This window comes from Panthera leo, chromosome A3 (assembly GCF_018350215.1).
Source record: "Panthera leo isolate Ple1 chromosome A3, P.leo_Ple1_pat1.1, whole genome shotgun sequence".
In the NCBI taxonomy this organism is placed as follows: domain Eukaryota; kingdom Metazoa; phylum Chordata; class Mammalia; order Carnivora; family Felidae; genus Panthera; species Panthera leo.
The window spans coordinates 6,585,779-6,602,028 of NC_056681.1; the positions used below are offsets into that span (position 1 = coordinate 6,585,779).

Below are 16,250 nucleotides of genomic sequence, written 5' to 3' on the forward strand. Positions count from 1 at the left end.
CTGGGAGGATCAGGGCATGTTTCAGGTCACAATTTGTTACCTTGTAACTTCAATACTGAGACTTCGGCCGTGCGTGCATGGTCCTCAAGAAGTAGCGGAGGTGGGCAGGTTCTGTTAAAATACGTCATTCCCAAATGGTGGCTCTTCCTCTCGATGGTGGCCAGTCAGTTACCACAGTCCCAGGAAGCGTAGGCCAGACCCGGCAGGGTCTCAGCCTCGATCCCACACGGCAACCACCCGGACGGCTGTATTAGACACTGATGACTGGCTCCCACCTAATAGGTTCTGAGTCATTGGTCCGGGGTGAGGCTGGGGCACCCCGATATTTATGAGCTGCCCAGGTTATGACAATATGTAGTCAGGGCTGAGAACCCGTGGGGCTAGAAGAACGCTCGGTTTCAGGTAAGCCGAGTAAAGGTGTACTTCTTTTGGGTGGGTTGTGTTATGCCTGGTGAGAAAAACAGGGCTAGTCGATTCTCTCGGGGCTTGGACTTTCTGACCATTGCAGTTGCCTTTAGCCAGTTGCCGACTAGTGATGTTGCTAGGTGTTAATAGAGCCCTCTGTCCGTTGGTCTGACCCCCTCCGTGATGGACATAATAACGCTTTCTTTCAGAATTTTCCTGGGGATTAATAGATTTGTGAAATGTTTAGAACAGTTGCTGGCATTGACAAAGAGCTACAGAGGTGCTTTCTAAATAAAAGCTAATTTGTTCCAAATGCACTCAACATGACTCATTTCTTTTGTGGACGGCCTGTCAGTGATAGATCCCCAGGACCTTGATTCATGGGCCCCGGCCTCTTTGGCAAACTTCTTCAGCAAAGGTACACAAAATGGCTTGATTTGTTTCTGGACATTTATCCATGAGAAACAAACGTGTGGCACAGCTCAGTCTCTACCATTTCAGTGATGACGAATGTCAGGGGAGCAGTAGAGAGCAGAACAACATATAATTAGCCAGATAGGCAATGCGGTAGGGTTTTTAACATTGGCTTTTAGAGAGCTTTTATTTTCCTTGACTATTGGCCAACCTATTTTATTTATTTATTTATTTATTTATTTATTTATTTATTCATTCATTCATTCATTCATTCATTCATTTATTTTTGGCCAACCTATTTTAAACTACTACTTTTTGAGTCTGTTGTTTCTGGTGGTGATGACGGGGTTGAAATATCCAGAATAACCCAGAGAATGTCCGTGTCAACATGAGGGATGCTGTGTCTCCTGAGGTCTGGGCAGGCCGGCTTCACGGGCAGTTAGTTGTTCCGTCTGAGGTCATGTTCTCGGAGGGGCCCTGAGCTTGGTCAAAATGCCCTACTGTCACCACCTTGAAATTCTTAACTGTTTTTTTTTTGTTTTTTTTTTTTAAGTTTATTTTTGTTTATCTTGAGAGAGGGAAAGAATGGGGAAAGGGCGGGGGGAGAGAGAGAGAGAGAGAGAGAGAGAGAAAGAGAGAAAGAGAATTCCAAGCAGGCTCCACACGGTCAGTTGGAGCCTGTTGAGATCGTGACCTGAGCTGAAATCAAGAGTAGGACGCTTAACCGACTGAGCCACCCAGGCGCCCCTCTTAACAATTTGTCTTTGAACTTAGGTTTTGTAAGTGAAGTCTGACTGGACAGCGACGTGTCTGTATGAGTGGAGGAGACACGTGTGTGTATCTGCTGTGGGTCCTGTCTGCCTCGTGGGCACATAGGTTTCATGATGCCCGTGAGCACAGGATTCCAGGGGACACACTGCACACGGGCCTCAGCAAGACTCCAAGAGGGACAGGATAAGCACCTTACATCTATGGCTGAATCAGCAGGGACACTGATAGCTTTGAGAGGCTAATTCTTGTCTTCAAACCAGAGCCTGCTTTGAAGGCAGAAAGAAGGCGATGTTGTTCTAAGAAGCACAAATGACCGTGGGGCTCTCTCATATCTTTTTTCACTTCTCTGTGTGAGCAAACCATTTATGCTGAAAATGATGCACTAGAAGGAACGAGGAGGGCAGGGGCACCCCAGAGTTCCTTTTTCTTTCAGTCCTCCTGCCTTGTCAATAGCCGAAGGTAGACAGATATCAAAAAGTGAGCTAAAGACAGTTAAACTAGTTTTGTGCGGCATTTCTCCTGCTCTGGTAGGAATGTAATGCATGTGTACATTTGAGCTACAGAATACAAATTGGGTCATTCTGGTAATTCTGCAGAGGAGTTAAATTGCATTTAAACTGGCATTGCATAGGGGCGCCTGGATAGCTCAGTCGGTTAAGTGTCTGACTTCGGCTCAGGTCATGATCTTGCAGTTCATGAGTTCGAGCCCCGCAACGGGCTCTGTGCTGACAGCTCAGAGCCTGGAACCTACTTTGAATTCTGTGTCTCCCTCTCTCTCTGCCCCTACCCCGGTCATGCTCTGTCTCTCTCTCTCTTTTTCAAAAATAAACATTAAAAAAAAAATTAAACTGACATTGCCATAAAGTAAAGATCAGCGGTAAAATTCATGGTCACCATTTAAAACTTAGGTTTTCTCTGGGATGTTACACAGCAAATGAAAGGTACCATGATCATTTGAGAGACTGCAGAATAAAGGGAAAGCTTTATATTTTAGTCCCTTCATATTTAGTCCCCAGCATTCCCCCCCACCCCAATCTTTTGACCAAGACATCTCATGTTTTCCTTTTATACTGGCCCCTGCAGATGAGGTAAGCTAGACTATGTCAGTGATGGCAGGGGGCGGGGGGGTGTCATTCTGCACTGGTTCAAAATTGTTAAACTTCTCTTAAGCATCTGTGCAAACAGATTTTTCAGTCTCTTATGGTGAACATCTTCTGCTTTCTCAGCATCTATTTGTTCATTTTTCAGATTTCTTTTGGCAATCCTCCCTCCCCGCTTCTCCCCCGGGGGTAGGGCCATGCCTGCAGCTCAAAGAGGGAGCAGGACCAGGAGTGAGGTCAGTCACCAGGACATAATCTCTTGGCCTTAGTGATTGGTTCAGGGATGGGCATGTGACCCAAATCAGAGCCAATGGAATGCAAGGAGCCTCAGGAAGGCTGCTTGAGAAAGAGATTCTCATTCATATTTGAACCTGGAAGCAAGTTCCAGGCTGCTGCTGTCTTGCCACCGTGTGCAGCCTGAGAAGCCAATCTAGCTTCTTGGAGAGAAACCGAGTTTTTGTGACAATGTCTGAATTATTATAAAATGGAGCCTGAAGCCACATCTATCCTTTTTTGTTACACAAGCAATAAAATCTCTTTGTTTTTACCTAGTTTAAAAAAATTTTTCAAGTTTATTTTGAGAGAGAGAGAGAGAGAGAGGGAGAGAGAGAGAAAATGTAAACGAGTGGGGGAGGGGAAGAGAGAGAGGGAGAGGGAGAATCCCAAACAGGGTCTGTGCTCACTGTGGAGCCCATCGTGGGGCTCGATCTCATGACCATGAGATCACAACCTGAGCTGAAATCAAGTATTGGATGCTTAACCACCCAGGCGCCCCTTAGCTAGTTTTTTCTTGTCACTCATAACCAAAAAGAATCTGGATAAATAACATGTGTTAGATTATGGCGTTAATGTTCTCTTTGAATTTCTGTAGCTTGTACAAATAAGACAATAATGGTGATGTAGCAGGATAATTTTTTTTTGAGATATTAAAATTATAATTTTTTTTCTCTTTGTTTTTCCCATTCAGTTAGGGAGAAGGTTTTAGGTTTTCCTTATTTGGGGGAGTCATCTGGTACTGCAGGAAGCAGGCATTGTATGAAGAATATCTTGCTTTCCCAATTTCTTTCTTTTCTTTCTTTCTCTTCTTTCTCTATTTTCTTTCTCTCTTTTTTCTTTCTCTTCTTTTTCTTTCTTTTCTTTCTTTTCTTTCTTTCTTCCTCTTTCTTTTCTTTTTTTTCTTTTCTTCTTCTCTCTTCTCTTCTCTTCTCTTCTCTTCTCTTCTCTTCTCTTCTCTTCTTTTCTTTTCTTTTCTCTTCTCTCAAAGCCTCAGTTAGCCCAGGGTCACAAACTGGCCTTCATAGGGCCCATGTTGGCCTGAAAGGCATTTTTAGGGGAACCTCTATAGCATTTTAAAGATTGAACAATTTCATCTAAGCATCTGGATTTCTGAAATCTCTCTCCAGGAAATCTGGTCCTGAAATTCTTGTATGACAGCTTTGAGCTGGTGCTGAGGAGCAGGTCTCCCCTTTGCTTCATCCCCTGCTGATTTCACTCACTTATGTGCTCTCCTGGGCCCTGAAGCCATTTTACTTGGTGGCTGCTGACTGAAGCCCACTGGAGAAGAATGAGTTGGAGGAGAGTAGGGACGCTGATGGGAGACGTTTTAAAGGAGATGAAAAGATTTACGCAGATTTAAGAAGAAATTCCACAGGCTGGGGCAGGAGAAGGGAAGCCTTTGTTCTCAATGGGATCCTGAGCAGGATCCTGAGCCTTGCTCTTTTGGAAACGCTCCAAAAGTCTTAGAGATGATGGCCGCCTTTACCCCAGGGGGAGTGCATCGTAGGCAGGGGCAGTGGGCATCCCAGAGATGCCTGGTGCTGCACTTGGTGTGGAAGGGGCAGAGCGAGTAAAGCTGAGGGCAAGAAGTGTCTTTCTGCAGCTGCTGTGGACGGACAGCCAGACGCAGCAGCTTCCCAGTTAGGGCATGGCCCTAAAGGAGCAGGCAATGGTGGTTAATGGTTGTGATTTTAGCGAAACACTAGGAATGATCAGGGCTGAATTTTGTAGCCACCCAACAGAACGAGGGCTTCGACTCAAAAAATCAGTTGATGGCAAATAAAGAGATCTGATGCGTTCTGCATATCTGAGTTTTTGGAGGGCAGGCATCTCCTTTCAGACTCAGGCTTGAGCGTCAGATGGGCTTGTGTTGAGATCTCAGTTCTTCCAGTAACAAGCTCTCTAGTGTGGGCTCGTTTCTGGTCTTTCTGTGACCGGTCTCTTCGTTGGTCATCTGGTGCTTGTAACACCTGGCTTGTGGGAATCCTGACGGTTAACTGACCCAACGAAGCTGAACGCACTTAGCACAGGGTCCAGCACACGGACACTCCATAGACAGGACCACTTTCCTTCTAGTCCTTATGCGTGTATGTATTTTTATGTTTTTAATTTTTAGAAATAAAAATTGCCTATGTTTAAAGTATATGTGATGTTTTGATGGATGTAGGCATCATGAAACACTGACTGCAGTCAAGGTCATACACATCCATCACCTCACAGTTACTTTTTTTTTTTTTTTTTGGTGTTGAAAGCACATTAGATCTGCTCCCAGAATAGTTCAAGTATACGATACAGTATTATTACCTGTAGTCACCATGCTGTGTTGTATCTCTAGAGCTTCTCTCTATGTAAGTGAAACTTTGTGCCCTTTGAGTAACAGCCCCTCATTTCCCCCAGACCCCAGCCCCTGGCTGCCCCCATCCTGGTCTCTGCCCCCATGAATTTGGCTATTTTAGATTCCATGGATCAGTGCGATCATGCAGAATTTGTCTTTCTGTGTCTGCTTTAGTTCACTTAGCATAATGCCCTCAAAGTCCGTCCGCGTTGTTGCAAATGGTAGGATTTTCTTTTTTAAGGCTGAATAATACTCCGTTGCCAAGTACATGTTTTTGTGAAGCAGTTATCTCAGTTACGTCTTCTTGCGCTTTGCACTTTGTCGTTTCGTGTATCAATTTTTCAGTGTTGTTGCAGAGTGTTTACAGCTGTTGCAGTGAATATTGGCATCATCCTTCTCTGAATGGAAAGAATAATAATAATAACCAGAGTGATCCAATTAGTCCTCCGTCATAAACATTGTGCTGGTCACTTTGAATATATCATCTTGACCTTTAAAATTCTGTGGGTTCATTTTCATTGCGTTTATTTCTGGGATTACTGTCCCTTTTGGCATTTAGAAGGCATACTTTTCCATCTCTGGCTCCTCTCCCCTTGGCAGGCAACAGCATCTAGCTAGAATTTAGTAACCAGGCTCATTCTTATTATATTTATTTTTGGATTTACGGTCTGCTCGCGATTTATATGGGCAGGCGTTTCCATGACTCGCCCCTGTCTGGCCTCCTGCTGGAGACGCAGGGGGATTGCGTTCTGCTGTCCTCTTGAAGTCAGGCATGGGCACGTGACCTGCTTTGGCCAATGAAATGTGAGCCGAAGGCACCCTTGAGACGTAGTGGGAAAGCGCTCAGCAGCGCCTGCTCCGCCCTCCAGCTGGGGACCGTAGAGTCACATGTTAATTTGGCGGGTGTTAGGTGGACGCAGCCTGGAAGTTCTGGGTCTACAGAGCACTGCGGGACCGGAGAGGGTGGCCTGGGGTCAGCCACGAAGTGAATTTGTAGTGTGTCGGGGCGCTGAGAATTTGGAATGGCTGGTTTCTGCCGCAAAACTCAGCCTATCCTGACCAATGCAGCAGGTGGCAGTGGTTTTGCAGTTCTAGGAATGGATATCCATTTCCCATTAAAATATATATATATATATATTTCGGTTTAAAAAGATACACTCTTAAAAATGTTGACTCGATTTCAAGACCGGTTGTAAGTTGATCTGGCAGTCACCACGAAGATGATACAAAGACCACTAAAATTTGGGAAAGGCAGGTTTAATGGAAAATAGCAGAAAGTACGGAGTGCCCAAAGAACTCTTGGCTTTAGGGGAGACAGGGTTGTCTTCATCTCGTTTTTGTACATTGTGCTTAAGCTGGACATGGGTTTGGGGGAGGCCGTTGGGAAAAGCAGTGACGGGGAGGAAAGTGGCTGAGTGCGGTTAAAAGTTTGAGGAGGGAGTAGAAGCTTCTGGTGAAGTCTGATGGGATGTGATTTTATTGAAAATACTGAGAAGGGTTAGATGGATGAGCATAGATATAAATAGGGCTCTCTTGGCAAATGCTTTCAGCCAGACATCCACTGGGTTTTTCTACTATCCTTATAAAATTGTGCTCGCTGTAGTTTGTTACCTACACTTGGATGCAGGAAAGCGCCATTCTTTAAAATGGCAGCCTCAACATCTCAGAATCCAGGAAGGGCCTTGTGTGCCTGGCTGCTGGGACCGAGCCCAGCCGTGGTGACAGAGGTAAACCTGTTTAATCAGAGAGCAAGGATTTATCCGAACGTTCTGGATGTGGGCAGCGTGGGACGATATTCAACAAAATGACCCGTGAGGGTTTCTGCTCTTTTCATCCCCCTCACCCAGTTACTGTTTTGAGTGATTCATTGCTGCTTGTGCAAGTTTTAGCCAAGCTGCCTTAGGTAATTTTTACATAATATTTATAAAACCTTCCTGTAATTGTGACTCATGGTCATACTTCTACTCAGAATTGTGTTAAAAGCTGAGCATTTCAGGGAGAAAAAAGTCTGAGCGATGAGGAAGGCTTTCAGAGAATTCAGTTAAGGGAGACAGGAGAGTCAAGGCCATTACCTCTTGCAAATGCCCTTAGTCACTGACACCCCAGTGACACAGATGCTGATTATATTTCTTTTATATTTCCTCCTTTTTTTTTTTTTTTGGTATGAAAAATCAGTAACATATGCATGTCTGTCAAAATATTCAGATACTACCCAAACAGACAAAGCAGAAAGAAGAGGTTTTCTTGTCCCCTTCACTTTGCAGATGTGATGACTCTTAACTCTTTAGTGTGTGTCCTTTTATGCCTGTCTGTATGAACACTTAAAATTTTTATTATTATATTTTATATTATAATATATTTTTATTATTATTTTTATTAGCTGATTACAACTATGTTTTCCCTAAAGTAACACATAGTCCATATGGAAAATACCCAGAAGCATTAAAAAAAGAAAAAAAACACGTATCCCCAACTTTTTTTTTTCAGCTCTTTCACTTATGTGAAATTTCGAGTAGGATCATAAAATGGCTCTGTGGACTGTAACACTTTTATTACCATTTTTCAGATAAAACCATTTGGGCTTACCTCTCCCAAGGTCACATAGCCTACAAATGATCCAGCTGGGATTTGCACCCAAGTTTGTCCGATTTCATAGCCCCTATCTTTGGTAACCATGCCATATTAGTACCTTTATTCTTTTTCTTTTAATGTTTATTCATTTTTGAGAGAGAGAGAGAGAGAGAGAACAAGCTGGGGAGGGGCAGACAGAGAGGGAGACAGAGGATCCAAAGCAGGCTCCACACTGCCAGCACAGAGCCCGATGTGGGGCTCGAACCCACAAACCGCGAGATCATGACCTGAACTGAAGTCGGATGCTTACCCGACTGAGTCACCCAGGCGCCCCATGTTACTACCTTTTTTATGTCAACAAACAGACCCACCCCATTAAAAAAATCTGCAGTGGGGGGCACCTGGGTGGTTCAGTCGGTTAAGCATTTGACTTCGGCCTCAGGTCATGATCTCATGGGTTCATGAGTTCCAGCCCCATGTCAGGCTCTCTGCTGACAGCTCAGAGCCTGGAGCCTGCTTCGAATTCTGTGTTTGCCTCTCTCTCTGTCTCCCCCCGCCCCTCCCCCCTTTCAGAAATAAATAAACATTAAAAAAATTTTTTTTAAATCTGCAGTGGTACAAGAAATGCAAATCAAACCCACAGTGAGCTATCACCTTAAGCCTGTTATAGTGCACGGCTATTCTATGCGCATTTCAGGGAGAAAAATGAGCGATGTGTAAGGCTTTCAGAGAATTCAGTTAAGGGAGACAGGACAGTCAAGGCCGTTATAAAAAAGTGTTGGCGAGGATGGGGGGAAAAAAGGGAACCCTTGTGCCCTGTTGGTGGGAATGTAAATTATGTAGCCATTATGGTGTAGCCATTATGGAAAACAGTATGGAGGTTCCTGAAAGAATTAAAAATAGAGCTACAATATGATCCAACCATCCCACTTCAGGGCATTTATTCAAAGGAATTGAAGTCACAATCTTGAAGAGATATCTGAGCTCCCGTGTTCACCGCAGCCTTATTCACAGTAGCGAAGATACGGAACCAATCTAAATGTCTGTGGATGATGGGTTGTCATTCAGCCTTGAAAAAGAAGGAGGACCTACCACTGGCCATATCACGGATGGGCCCGGAGGACATCACGCTAAGTGAAGTAAACCCAACACGGAAAGGCGAACACTGTATCATCTCATTCATACGTGGAATCTACAATAGTCAAACCCACAGAAGCAGAGAGCAGAGTGGTGTGTTTGCCAGGGGCTGAGGGGAGAGGGGAACAGAGATGATGGTCCAAAGGTCCAAAGTCTCGGTTGTACAGGATGAGCAAGGCCTGGAGATAAGGTACAGCACGGTGTCTGTAGCTGCCAGTGTGTGTTGCGTACTTGAGCTTGCTGGAGGGTAGCTCTGATGTTCAGGGTTCCTGTCGCCCGCGTGCCCACACACGCCCCCCACACAGTAATAATGATAAAGGGGATGAGAGGGCACTGGGGAGATGGTGGGTTGTGGACCTGGGGGTGGTGATGGTCTCACGGGCATATACTCGTCCCCAAACTCATGGCGTTGTGTACATGAAATACATACACCTTTTCCCTTGAGTCATACCTCAAAAAGTGGTTTAAAAGCTAAAATGAAAATCTCACTTGTCAGGGTACATGGGTGGCTCAGTCAGTTAAATGTCTGACCCTTGATTTCGGCTCAGATCATGATCTCACGTTTCGTGGGTTCGAGTCCCGTGTCGGGCTCAGTGCTGACAGCTCAGAGCCTGGAGCCTGCTTCGGATTCTGTCTCCCTCTCTGCTGCCCTCCCTCCCCTGCTCATACTGTCTCTCTCTCTTTCTTTCTCTCAAAAATAAATAAACATTAAAAAAATTAGGATTAGTGTCTTACCCTCTGTGATTCATTTTGGGGGCTCGGGCAAGAGAAACTCAAATGGCCCCTTTATTTTTTTTAAATATTTAGTTTGAGAGAGAGAGAGAGAGAGATTGAGAATCTGAAGCAGGCTCTGAGCTGTCAGCACCGAGCCTGATGCGGGACTCGAACTCGTGAACTGTGAGATCACGACTAGAGCCTAAGTTGGACGCTCAACCGACTGAGCCACCCAGGCGCTCCACAGATGGCCCCTTTAAAACTTATTGTTTGCCAAAGTACACACAAGCGTGAGGAGTTTTCATCCTCTGTCTCCTGGACCACTCTTACAGCTGCCCAGATGCTCTCTCTGCTTCTGGTCGTGTTCCTCCTGTGGCCCATTCTCCCAGAGGTTCCTAACAAAATCTTCCATGGCTTCCTGTTGTTATGAGACTGTCAACTAAGTCACCTCTACCATCCACACGGCCCTGCCCAGTCTGGCCTCTGCCTGTCCTCCAGGCCCGCCTCCCTCCACACGTCCCCTTCCCCTAGTGCTCCAGCCCCACCGACGTCCTCTTCCTCCCACGCCCAAGGCCCTTCTCCCTTCAGCATCCTTGCACGGCTGGCACCTCCTCGTCTCTCTGGTCTTATTGCAAAAGCACTTGTCCTGAATGGCCCTTCTCCGTCCCCCTTATTCATGTGGCACGTGGGAGCTTGCCTGTCTGCCTCAAGAGAGTCCATGATTAAATTTCCAAGAGGGTTGCAGACATAGTCCCTATTCAAAATAAAGTCATATAAAGTTACGATGAAGTAAGTTGCATTAAAAACAAAGGCGATCGGGGCACCTGGGTGGCTCAGTCAGTTGAGCGTCCGACTTCAGCTCAGGTCATGATCTCGCGGTCTGTGAGTTCGAACCCCACATCGGGCTCTGTGCTGACAGCTCAGAGCCTGGAGCCTGTTTCAGATTCTGTGTCTCCCTCTTTCTGACCCTCCCCCATTCATGCTCTGTCTCTCTCTGTCTCAAAAGTAAATAAACGTTAAAAAAAAAAAATTAAAAAATAAAATAAAAACAAAGGCGATCAACACTCAAGATTCCTTACTTCCTAGTTATCTTACTACATTTTAGTATTATCTGTGCTCTATGAGGTTCTGCAGTGCTTCTCCCTGTTTGCTGGACCTCTCCTGTGATGGCGGACTGCTGCACATCTCGTCCCGAGTCCCGTGACGCCATGTTGGTAGCTTGAACTCAGCCGTGGTGCTGGTGGTTAAACGTGTATCAGCCGGCCACCGCCTCGTCCCGGTCACTTTCAGTGGTATCCACTGGTTTATTTCCACCATAACTGTTACCACAGTTGATAGGGTCTTGTTATTTATTTGGTTGGGTGAGAGCCAGGAGAGCAGGGCCCTTCTTCGTCTTCCCTGCACTCTGCTCCTGTACCGAGCACAGCAGTTGGTGTGGGTAGGTGCTCACACAACTAGCTGCTTTGATGCAAGAACTGAGAGTTGTGTGGAACAAATGCTCTGGGCATTCGGAATGCATCGATCACTGGTGCCCAGTGCCCGACGCAGCCAGCACAGGATTCCTGCAGAAGGCGGGCCTTTTCGCCAAAAAGTTAGCTCTTGATTAACAAAGAGAAGGGAGTTGGGACACCTGGCTGGCTCAGTAGGTGGAATATTGTGACTCTTGATCTTGGGGTTGAGAGCTGGAGCCCCATATAGAGGTCAGTAAAAAAATAATTAAATAAACTTTTGAAAAAGAAAGCAAAGGAGTGGTTCGTAGTCCGCAGTCACCCCCAAGATGTCGGGGAAACTTGGGTTCTACCGGGAAACTCTGTTTGAAAATGTAGTTGGGTTTTCAAGGCAAACTTCAATTTTTTTTTTTTTACTTCCTCCCTTGAGAGGAATTCATTGTGTTAAACAGAAGGATTTTCGTCTTGTGTTAAAGCACAAATGCCAATAATTCTAAACAAATGCTTTTAAAATATGGCCTTTTAATGCACCTGTTGGGCTGTGTTTTTCTTTTACAGCACATAAAAGACCTTGTCCATTTCATTTTAAATGTTAAGGCACTCCATGGGGGTTACTAAATGTGTCATTAACTTGCTCCTTACAGGGTCTGGAGCCATGAATGTGGCACCTGCTAGATGTTTTTGTCGGTGCTTATGAAAGAAAACATGTTAATAGCTGTTTTGACACATTAGCAGAGTGGAGGCATTTTTACCTTAAAACCAGAAAGTTATTCTCAGTTGCCCTTGCCCAGTACTTTCACCCACAGGGGAGTGTGCCCGTGCCCCGCTGTGTGGGCAAACCACGGGTCAGGATGCACAGGGCTCTAGAATCAGATCCTGACTCCAGCTTACTGTGTGGCCTGGGAAATGGACCGAGGCTCTCAGAGCCTCAGTTTCCTCACTACTGAAGGTGGGAAATGGCAGGTACCACGCAGTGGTGTGGGACTCGGTGAGATAAGCGCTTAAAGTTTCCGACAAGGTGTCCAGGGCTTTCCTTCTGTCCCTCCCGCTTATGTTTATCAGCTCCTGCTACATTACTAGCTTCTGTTGTTATTAAAAAAATTTTTTTTAATGTTTATTTTTGAGAGACAGAGCACGAGTGGGGGAGGGGCAGAGAGAGAGACACACACAGAGTCCGAAGCAGGCTCCAGGCTCCGAGCTGTCAGCACAGAGCCCGACGCGGGGCTCGAACCCACGAACCGCGAGATCGTGACCTGAGCTGAAGTCGGACGCTTATCCGACTGAGCCACCCAGGTGCCTTTTTTTTTTTTTTTTAATGTTTGTTTATTTTTGAGAGACAGATAGCTTTTGTTGTCTGCTGACCGTGCAGTGTGACTTATAAAAGCATCTCGTCCTCATGCTCCCCAGCGGCCCTTGGAAGAAGGCAGGCAGGGGAGGTCTGGGTTTTCTCCCTCTGGACTATAGTCCACCTCTGGGTCTACTTGGTTCCAGACATTGGACGTTCTCTGGGGACTTCCCACCGTAGAAGGTGAGGACTTGGCTCTCTCCTCCCGCTCCGTCACCCCATTACATTATTGCTACCACAGAGTTTACTTATAAGTCTGTTCGGTGTCTGTTGCTGGGATTATACTATTACCGTTCACACTGAAGGCACCTCCTCTCCCCTTACCCCCGCACCCCCGCCACTCAGCCCATTTTGTTTGCAGATTAATCCCAGGAGAGGAATGGTCGCCTCTAAGAACTCAAGAATTGCAGTAAGGTCTGTTGGAGAAAAGCACAAACATGGGGATGTGTTAAACAAAAGCTCAGGGACCCCCAAGAATGCCTCTCGTACAAGACTACAGGTGGATCCTGGGAGGGGCGTTAACTCATTCGGTCCGTGAGTTTTGCTCGGGTCGCTGTCTTTGGGCGTTTGACAAGGGAGAAGCTGCAAGTTCCAAATGACAAAGGAACAGTATGTGTCAGGTTCAGCGTGTTTGCTCTTAAAGGCCTTGTGTGGGCCGGTGGTTTGCACCTGTCTCGGGTGGGTCTGTTCCTGGCACAGCCTGTGGTGGCCGTGGAAGAGGAAGGCACCGAGCACTCGGCAGCTTTCAAAGGTGATCAGAACACTGAAGACACAACTTGGCTGGCTTAAATGCCTAATGGCTCGTGTGACAGTTTCACTCGGTAGGACGGCCTGACCTTTCATTTTGGAGGGGAATGTATAATTATTGAGGTTCTTTATTCTAGGCGGCAACAATCACTTCTGGTCCCGTTTAATGACGTTAATTCTATTGTGTGTGTACTGAACGCCCAATCATTATCCAGTCATAGAAACATAGAGCCAGAAAGAATTTGGTCTTTTTCTTTTCAAAAGATTCGATTTATGCCTCTAAAAAGTGTGTCCATCTTAACAAAAATTGCTTCTGGATTTTAGGTAAACATTTTATACTCCTAGATTTGATTATTTTCTTTTTTAAACAAATGCTAGCTTTTCTTTTTTAAAAATGGTTTAAACTTTAAAAAAAAATTTTGTTTATTTGAGAGAGAGAGAGAGCGCGTGAGAGAGAGCGCAAATGAGAGAGCAAGCACGAGCTGAGGGAGGGGCAGAGGGAGGGAGAGAGAGAATCCCAAGCAGGCTCCACGCTGTCAGCACAGAGCCTGATGCAGGGCTTGAACTCACGAACCGTGAGATCATGACCTGAGCCAGAACTAAGAGTCAGAGGCTTAACCGACCGAGCCACCCAGGTGCCCCCAAATGATGGTTTAAACATCTATTTCAAATTTGTTAACTATTTTTTTATTATGAAATGATTGAGACCCCCCCCCCCCCCCAGCCGCCGCCCAGGTATGTCTTACGAATCGTATTATTGTGCCATAGTGGAAACAGCTCAGGCTTCTGGCTCCCATCTGGGTGCCCATCTTGGCTTTGGTACTTTCTAGCCTTGTGACCCCCGGCTAAGTTACTTGCCTCTCTGAGCCTCAGTATCAGCATCGATGAAACGAGGATGATTTCAGATGTGGCTTTGAAGATGAAATAAAATTAAAGGAGCAGGTGACATCACCGTTTCGCATCTGTGTGATAAGTTTAGCACGGTGACTGGCACGGTCAGTCCCCAGTAAGCAGTGGCCCTTTTGGATGATGTTTTGGATGATGCCCCCGGATCGTGGGTGCTAGACTCCAGGTCCAAATGCCCCATAATGTGATTCTATAGTACAAGCCCTTTACTAAGGACGACTGACGTATGCTTCCTGTACCAGTCTTTGGTCAGTCCGTGGTTGATTCCTAGAATTTCCGGTGGTTAAGCATGCGTCCACTCACTAGTCGCCTGTCTTTGGCATGGTTCCTTACTTGTTCTGTGCCTTAGTTTTCTTGTCTGTAAAAGGTGGAGAGTAGCAGTTTCTACCTCCAAGGGTGTGAGGGGATGAAATACGCATGAAATTGAATAAACTGGTACATTGAAAGCATTTGGAATGGTGCCTGGTGTGCAGCCCGCTCTCCCTAAATGTTGGTTCTCTTTCTTGCTGTGATCCTCCTGGGGGGCCCTGGGTCCTGACTTCACAGCCTGGCGCAGTGTAGGCACTTTAGAAATTGCAACTATTGGCACTAACGAGTTTTCTGCGGGCAGAGTGCCGGCCCTGCACAAAGATAGAGCATGTGCTAATTCTTCTTTTCAGCAAGAGAAGCTGCTGTTTTGCTCTCCACATGGATGAAAAGTCACAGATGCTTTCTGTTCCTTGAAGTTCCTCTGAGTTGTGCCACTGCGAGGTGAGGAGGTGTTGCTGGCCCAGAGGACGACGGGAAAGTGGAGTTTTTACTGGACTTCCCGACTGCCCCGACCTTTGCCAGTGTAGAGCTCAGGGGAAGGCAGACAGGTTAGCACAAGAAGCCGCAGAACCTTCTGGAAGGGAAAAGGTTGATAACACAGCTGCCTCTCCCTGGGATTGAAGTTAAGAAGACCTACTGTGCGTGTGGGTTGGGGTTTCCATGAACATCCAGAAGCAGGGAAGAGAAAGAGGTGAAATAGCCATGGGGCTACAGCTGCCAGATTTAAAAACTTGATTGAATAAAAATATATCTCATTAGGACCATCTCATTCCCCGTGCGCGGTTACAAGATAAAATCACCGACGGATAATTTTTTTTTTAATTATAAATATGTCCCATTCAGTGTTTGGGATATACCTCTATTGAAAAAGTATGGGTTCGTCTGAAGCTTAACGAAGTGAGCCTCCCTTACCTTTTAAATCTGGCAACCGGCATAGCAGGCGAAAGGAAGGCCCCCTGGCGGTTGGGTCTGACATGCAACGGAGAGTTCATTGCGGTGCTGGGTTTAGGTTGCCGTGGGAAGTCTGTGCCCCACGAATTTGCAGCTTGAGTAAGGTCACGGGGTCAGGTGTCCCTGACGTAGCGGGGGTCTGGGCCACTGTGGGGTGAGGTATGCTGTTGGCGGAGTGGGGCTCCTCACCGCGGTCATTGGTCACCCTTGGTCTTACAAGGGCACGCATCTAATTTGTTCTTGCAGATGGGCGTCTTGCAGGACTGACCCTTCCCTCCCAGACACTAATGAAAGTAGAGGGTGTTGTTGGAGTATCTTTGGGAGGTGGTCTGGACTTCCTGCTAACATAAGTAGCTAGCTGGATCTCTGAACGTTGTGTGCTGGGACAGTGTGTACAACAACTCATGTCTTCTCCCTATTTCCTGGCAGGTTTGCTTTTTTGAACAACTTTATTCAGATGTAATTAACAAATTATTTTTTAATTTTAGGGAGAGAGAGCAGGAGTGGGAGAGAGGGGCAGAAGGCATGTGCATGCGTGTGCTAGAGAGAGAGAGAGAGAGAGAGAGAATCCCAAGCAGGCTCCGTGCTCAGTGCAGAGTCTGACGTGGGGCCCAACCCTGGGATCACAACCTGAGCCTAAATCAAGAGTTGGATGCCCAACTGACTGAGCCACCCAGGCGCCCTGAGATGTCATTTACATACCATAAAATTCACCCATTTTAAGTGTGCAGCCAGTGATTTTTAGTAATTTTACTGAGTTGTGCAATGAGCTGTTTTACTCACAACATTTCTGGGGTGAAATGTATGGGATTCCCACTCCC

At 46.2% G+C, this 16,250-nt stretch overlaps 1 long non-coding RNA gene across 1 annotated transcript in view; it reads left to right on the forward strand.

Moving 5' to 3' along the window:
- LOC122215386 overlaps window positions 1-15,239 on the forward strand; it is a 51,791-nt gene extending 36,552 nt beyond the window's left edge. Inside the window, exon 2 of the long non-coding RNA XR_006200342.1 lies at window positions 14,829-15,239. This is a non-coding gene — a long non-coding RNA (uncharacterized LOC122215386). The remainder of the gene's footprint in view (window positions 1-14,828) is intronic.
- The last annotated feature ends 1,011 nt before the right edge of the window (window positions 15,240-16,250 follow it).